Genomic DNA, 8,329 nt, shown 5'->3' with positions numbered 1-8,329 from the left:
TTGCCCTTTTACATCTCTTGCCTTGAACCACCATTTCGTTATGGTCTCTGTGCTGCCTCAGAGATCACCTGACCAGAAATACTTCAACTTTAACTGTAACAGGAAGAAGTGTTGAAGCAAAAGACAGAACTCTGTCTGTTAATTGGCTCATGTGACCTAACATGTATGGTTTGTTGGTATGTTTGTGAGTACAGTGAATCGTACGATCCCAGGGGGCGGCCCTTATTTTTTAAAATGGCAATTTTCTATTTATGATTACCCAATGGCACATACTACTAGAAAAGTATATTATTATGAAAATGGTTTATTTACATGAAGCAGGGTTTTACATATGAGCTGTTTTATGCAATATCTTTTTATAGAGACCTACATTGTTTGGGGGGTATAGTTTTCCTTTAATAAAGATGGTGGCACTCAATGCAGAATACCCCAGCCAAGTGATGTTTCCAACAAGAGGATTGCCAGCTACGGCTCCAGATGTAAGCCACTATATTTACTTGGAGGTTGCTGAAAACATTGGCACCCCACCTGATTTGATCGTTAAAGGACAAGTAAACCTTTAAAATAAGTGAATGTAAAATTGATAAAGGAGGCTATTCTATATACTTTTGTAATTTACATTCATTATTTATTTTCTTTTTATTCCAAGATATAAAGGGATAAATGTGCTGCTAAAATAACTGAATTTTGTTACAACAGCGCCACCTGCTGGTCAGTTTCTGACCACCAAGTAGTCAAGGAAGTTGTCAGGAGAAACAAAGGCTGCTCTGATGTTCTTCTGCTTAGGAAAGGTTTGAGAAAGGTTTTAAATTGTTTTCCTAAGCAGAAGAACATCAGAGCAGCCTCTTCTTTTTTCTCCTGACAACTTCCTTGACTACTTGGTGGTCAGGCTGGTCAGAAACTGACTAGCAGGTGGCGCTGTTGTAATAAAATTCATTCATATTATCAGTACATGTATCCCTTAATATCTTGGAATAAAAAGAAAATAAATAATGAATGTAAACTGCAAAATTTCTTAGAATAGCCCTCTCATCAATTTTACATTCACTTGCTTTAAACATTTTGTGCTTTGATTTTAACCCAAGGCGAAAGCTTCAGATCATATGGATTTACTCCCATTTGTAGCCAAGCTTTTCCACTATTTTGGATTCGGCCGAATACCGAAACAAATCCTAATTTGCATATGCAAACTAGGGGCGCGAAAACATTTTTTACGTCCTTGTTTTGTGACAAAAAGTCACGTGATTTACCTCCCCGCCGTAATTTGCATATGCAAATTTGGATTCGGTTAAGCCGGGCAGAAGGATCCGGCCAAATCCGAACCCTGCTGAAAAAGCCCAAATCCTGGATTCAGTGCATCCCTATTAGTTTTAGCAGTAACACTAGTTTTATGCCCTAATTGCACATTAAATGCACCATGCAGAACTGTGCCGGAAACTCTCCCCCCATGTTATGTGCCTTTGTTCCACTATTCACCTATATACCAGTACCTATATGGTGTGCAAGGTGGTTTATGTGAAGCTGATAATAGTGGAGAGTCATCTTGAATCCAAAAGAATATGGACGTCCCAGCTGCAGTAATAATGATGTAAAGACTCATTTACCATTGTCTCAAGCACAAGTGCTAGAGAATTAAATGGTCCAATTACAAGTAGTTCAGCAAATTCTTAGCAGCAGCAGCAGCAGCAGACAAGTCTACAGTAGCCAGCCAGGTCTGGACTGGACTGGGAGTCAAAATAGGCCCTGGCATTCCAAGTACATTGAGGCCCAAACAGCCCACTAATTCGTTATTTTCTACGGTATCTTACAGCAGCCCCTCTGGCATTTGCCACAACCCGCCAGTCCAGGCCTGTGCCCAGCTAAGCATATTAGTCATAGAAGAAAAGTTGAAGAGATGGAGCCAGAATAGCAACACTTGCCTTCAATTAATGCAACAATACTGGTTTCAGGCTCCAGCTTTTCCTCGATTAAACAACAATGCACAATCCACAGACTGGATTGGTTAATACAACAGGAGTGGTCACTGCTTATTAGGGATGCACCAAATCCAGGATTCGGCCTTTTTCAGCAGGATTCGGCTTTATCCTTGTACCTGGCCGAACCGAATCCTAATTTGCATATGTAAATTAGGGGTGGGTATGGAAACCACAGGACTTTTCATCACAAAATTTTTTTCCACTTTTTCCTTTCCCGACGCTAATTGGCATATGCAATTAGGATTCGGTTCGGTATTCAGCCGAATCTTTTACTAGGGATTCGGCCGAATCCCAAATAGTGGATTTGGTGCATCCCTACGGCTTATGGACCAATAATACAGAGCCTGGCTCCACAGTAAGGTCCTTGAGGTCCTGGAACTCCCCCGATTTATATATATTCAGATGCAACACAAGACTGAAAATGTTCCTGGATGGCCATTTGGTATGGACTGGCAGTATATTGGTGATTCGGTTTGGCAGTACACCTATTTTTTTTGCAACCAAAAGTCGCCTCCAAGCCAGAAATTCAAAAATTAGCACCTGCCTTGAGGTCACTGAAGGAACATCCATGGGGTTGTTGAGCAACGTGTTGGGGACTACTGATGTAGTATCACAGTTCTGCTGTTTTGGCTCTATCTCCAATCCTTAAATTTTCCCTAAAGAGCTTGTAGATGCCCAAATTTAACAACTGTTTTGCAGTCTTGTATTGTATAGAACCTGCCATATTTGCTAATGAGTATTCTAAGGAAAGAAGATATTTTTCACTTTCTCTGATTGAGAATGTATTTCACCAGTATGGGGGTTTATGAGTTCTCTGACCTGATTTCAAATTTTTCTTATCCAAGCAAAGTAGAGTTATAAATAATCTGTGTAAGATTTGTATTTTAGATTTTGCAGATTTTATGAATAAAAGATGATTATATCTAACAACTTGACACTTTCCAGTGTGTGGTTTCCCTTCTCCTGAAGTACCAGCTAGTTGTGATAGAGCATCTGATTTGCTATTTTTCCTATGTGTGGATTTTCATACGATAAGTCTACTAGAAAATCATGTAAACATTAAATAAACCCAATAGGCTGGTTTTGCCTCCAATAAGGATTAATTATATCTTAGTTTGGATCAAGTACAAGGTACGGTTTTATTATTACAGAGAAATTATTATTTTTAAAAACTTGGATGAATTGGAGTCTACTGAAGGTGGCCTTTCTATAATTTGGGGCTTTCTGAATGTGTTTCGAGATAACGGATCCCATACCTGTACATGTTTCCAATGCTTATGACACTTATGTGTTCTGTCTTGATAATGAATTGCTGCACTCTCCCAAACTATGGGGGTAAGAGCAGGAGGGGAAGTCAACATACATGGACCAATGCAATAATTATCCAACTGGATTTTATGTATTTTCCAATCTAGACTGGAAGAACCAAGGCCAATATCAGTCAGGAAAGATAAGTTTGGTCACATGATTTTGCAGCCAAAAATCAGTCCTCATAGGGAGACTTAAAGGTTGATGGCACGCGTAGCATTTTGGGGAGATTAGTCTCCCAGCAACAAATCTCCTCTTCTGGCGACTAATCTCCCCGAAATGCCTTCCCGACGGCTAAAATGTAAAATGCCGGCGTGATGGCACTCGGATCGCTGTTTTCCGAAGCCGCCCAAAGTTGCCTACATTCTAGCCGGCAGGAAACCATTTCAGGTAGATTAGTCGCCCGAAGAAGAGGAGATTTGTCGCTGAGCGACTAATCTCCCCAAAACGGGGATTATTTATCAAAGGTCAATTTGAAATTTATGTGAATTTTTTTTCTATATTCCAATAAATTTGAATGTACTCACAACTTAAATGGGAGGTTATTTAAGAAAAATCTTGAACGTCTAATATTCGATTGAATAGTTTCGACCTGAGAATTTGAATCAAATTTAAATAGTTTTCCTCCGAAAAAAAAACTAGAATGTCAGGAAGGCAATTAACATATTCAAATGGTTCAACAGACCTCTGCCATTGACTTGTAAATGAACTAGGCAGGTTTTAGGTGGAGAATATTCAAATTAGAACGGTTTCCATGGTCGAGGTGTGATAAATCTCACATTCAAATTTGATGATTTTAAACTCGAATTTGTGAGTTTTGACCCCAAAAACATTTGAGAATTCGAATTTACCATTTGAACCTTAATGAATCTGCCCCTAAGAGTACAAGTCACTAAATTAAGTGCAACAACCTATAGCAACTACATATAGACAAATACAAGATTCCTCTGCACTCAACCCTATTATCAATATATTTAAGACAGAGACATTTTGTGCATACTGCTACTGAAAAATGCCTTACCCTTTAAACAAAACAGGGATTGTTTGTCCATATATTGCAATATATTTAAGCTGGCCAACTACGTCAAAGTCATCCCATATCTGGCCAGTCCTATGCTCAATTTTCATCTGATTCATTAAGAATTCTATGGTTTCATTATAGATTTTATAAAAGGGACGAACCTATAGCAACTAGCCAGCAATTCACGTTTGTTGATCCACTAGTTTCACTAATGGAAGGACTTGAAATTAATGAACATACTGGAAAAAAGTCAAAAACATTATTGTACAATACATCGAGAAGGTGATTTATTTTTAGCCCCAATTCATTTATCATATTATGCATACAAGTATATATAACAAATAAAATAAAATCACATAGTATGATAACCTTTTCTTGGATTTTTCAAAACATTCATTCCAATACGTTTTTTTCTCTCTCCCCTTTAATGCCCTGCCAATGGAAAAATGAAAACACGGTGCAGAAGTGCTCAAGCGCCAGGGTTTAATGGGGTCCAAAATCGTTTTCGAGGTGAACTGCCACGTTCAATAAGCCACAGAGTTCAAAAAGAAACAGCAGAGAGCACACAAAGTCCATTTTACATTGACTTTACTGTCCTTTTTAAAAAATCCCTCTGTTTATCACTCAGCAATGTGCCCAGACTTTCCTGATCATAGCAGAAAAAGCAGGAGAGCACTGAATATCTAATCACTTGAACTGAACAACAGATGGAGAAAGATCTACAACAGTGTGCCAAGCAAACATGGGGGATGAAGTAAAGAAATGTAAAGGATAAATTGTGTTGTTTGTACATCCCTTTATCTTGTATAGCTCAGAAATGTACAGCCGGTGACTCTTCAGCAGATGCTGGACCACAACAACCAGACGCTCACGACAGTAAAAAGCTGCACTAGCTGGGAAGTCACAGCGCTGTTGGTCCCTGTAGGAGCTTGTTTCCCTTTCAGATGTCCAAATAACGGTTTATTAAAATTTTGTTAAGTTGGCTTGCCTTGGGAGAAAAGAACAGTCTGAGCAGACCACTCACTTTTGAGATGTTGTGCTGTACTACAAGGTGATATACGGTACTCTGGATAGAGTGGAAAATCCATTGAGAAGTCTTCTGGTTGGAAATAAGGAGGTACTCTCAGTGAGGTTTACTTCCCAGTGCAGGGCTCTTTTTACAAAAATGGAACTAAAACAGCTGAATAGAAAACTAGAAGACCTGATGAAGGCTTCCCCTGAGCCATCTGCTCATTATCTCAATACACATATTTCACAAGAACTTCCTGAGAAACTAATAAAGCCCCAATAGCAACAAGTCCAGCATCAGGTCATAGCGTACCTATGGGGGTTCATTTAAAAGTCATGCTTTGACAAAGTAAAAATGTGTATATATTACAGATGATTTAGTGGCATAAAGAAGAGGTTTCATAGGCTACAGAGCTTCAGGTTTTTCATAAACCCAGATGTAGAGATGGTTCTACAAGAAGAACCACATAGCTTGAGCATGAACGAGCACTGAGCTTCATCAGGGTACAACTTTGATATAAATCAAATGGCTAACAATTAAGTTGAAAAATTAAATCACTGCTCAAAGAGGCCACACGTTTCCTTTTACATAAGCTCTTTTTTTTCGCAAATAAAAGGCTGCACTAGGTATGAGACTAGTTTAAAAAAAAAAACCTGATCTAAGCCAACAGGCTGACAATCTGGTCAACAACTGATCTACAACCAAGATAGTGGTAAATGAATTGCCAAATGTGCTATCAAACAGCACCATGATGCAAGTTAGAATGGAATATGTCATCAAATTAGTTGTTTGAGGGTCTGTAGCTGCTGCAGAGTAAAATATAACTGAAATTAGAAATATTAGAAAATATTAGAAAAAAATGTGATTCCTATCACAGCTATAGGAATATTGAAGTAAGATCATGGAGGGTTTTCTTCTGAACTCTTCAGTGTAAATGGGTCACAGATTGTGAGCCAACAAAAGTCATCTCCAGTGCATGCATATGTGCCCACTAACCATTTAAAGGCCAGAATATAGTCAATCCAAAAATGTTCATGAAGTCTGATCTGCTCGTCCATAACACCCAAAGGATGGTGGCTTTTACTGGCTTTAATTTTAATAAGTTAATATTTTGTGCAAAATCATCTTCCATCATTCAGCTTTAAGGAGAAGCCCAGCCCCTAAAGAATCAGCACTTCATCCAAGTCTTCGGCAATGAAGCTTTCATCTACAGCTTTAATTTTTGTGGCACCCAATCACAAACAGGTTCTTTATACCTTTATTCTCTTTTCAAAGACACACACAAAAAATAAAATGGCTTAAAAATATTGCAAAAAACAATTCCTGCTATTCCATGTCCTCAAAAAGTATCGTTGGTTCATGTATCGGGTCTACTATAAGGAGTAAAATAATTCACAACAAGCCACCCTTTGGGTTGAATCAACAGTTTTGTAGGAAAGTCCATTTTGTGTGTCAGAAAGTCAAGCCATAATGGCACTAAAAAAAAATCGCATCTTGCTGCCAAGAGTTTAAAATAGAACAGATAAACTGGTGTCAATAGAAGTGTTGCTAAACATAAATATCCACAGAGAAAGGCAATAATGTATAAATACATGTACACAGGTTGTGGGGAGACTACAAGAAAAGCAGGGGACCACAGTGCTGAAACACAATGCATGAGAAACCAGCACAACAGCATGAGCATCTTTAGACAAAACAAGTTACAATTCCAAGATGGATCAAAAATATTTGGTGCTGCAATAGAGTTTTTGTAGACTTTTTTTTTGGGTTACAAATAGATTTTTATTCTGTGCCTTCAAGAAATGATTAGTTTTGTGTAATCACAAGACTTTACATAAGCATTGGGATACTAGGCAGAAATGAAAAGACTATAGATTTATAAATCATATGACTGCACAGCTGAATTCACTTTGAGAGCGGCAATATTATCACTACCCTCAAAGCAAAAGCTCTTCATCTACAGCTCAGGACCCAAAATGGGTATCCATGCTGTTGAGGGTGGGTCACCATGATCTCTCTCCTCCTACAGCAAGAGAGAGTCTTTAAAAAAAAAAAATAGGGACAATTTTGGGCTACAACTTCATGAGACTCTGGAGACAAAAGGTTATGAAACACCGACTTACAGTCACTTCTATTAGAATCACCGGAGAGACGACACAAGACTAAATTGGCATAAAGCGGTTGTCATGGCAGAGAATTGTACTAAATGTTCCATGAGACAAATGAATGTGATCGATATACGTCATCCTTCCAAACAAAATTCTCAATAAAAAGTCCAATTTTAAGAAAAGCTCTCAACTCTAAAATCCTGTAATACCTAAGCTTTCTCATTAGAAGATGTAGTAAACACACAGAATTCCAAGAATTATTCCGTTACAGCAGCTCCGTATGGCATTGGACTACTTTCATATCCCATATAAGTTGGCAGGATTCTTTTCCACGCTGATTATCCTTAGCTAAGAAAAACTAAAACTAATTACAGATTAGGAATTGTTTTCTTAATCAAAGTGTATTTTCTGTTGATAAATGACGCATCAATGGGAGCTTTTCTTGCCCTTTAATTCTGCGTGATGTCCAGCAGGCAGCTCTTAACAGGATACCGCACTGTAATGATAATGGCAGTATCCATGCTACTATAGAACTCCATGCCAAGAGACTCTCTACCTCTCTACCTATTAAAATAAAGAAGGCAGATGAAATCCACTACTCTGAATGGTCTTTTCCCACAACGCTAATATAGAAATATAAACAAGGAGTCCCATATATCAAAGGTTGAATTACGAATTGATGTGAATTTATTTTATTTCGAATATACTCACAATTCGGCTGGGAGGTTATTTAAGAAAAAAATTGAATGTCTAATATCTGATCGAATGGTTCCAACCTGAAAATTTGAGTCATATTCATTGAGTTTTTCTCCTGAAAAAAAAAACCGTGAATGTCAGGAAGGCTATTAACATCTCCAAATGGCTCAATGGACCTCTGCTACTGACTTGAACTTGGCAGGTTTTCTGG

This window comes from Xenopus laevis, chromosome 7S, assembly GCF_017654675.1.
Source record: "Xenopus laevis strain J_2021 chromosome 7S, Xenopus_laevis_v10.1, whole genome shotgun sequence".
Taxonomy (NCBI): Eukaryota; Metazoa; Chordata; class Amphibia; order Anura; family Pipidae; genus Xenopus; species Xenopus laevis.
Note: the sequence above shows the minus strand (reverse complement) of the source record.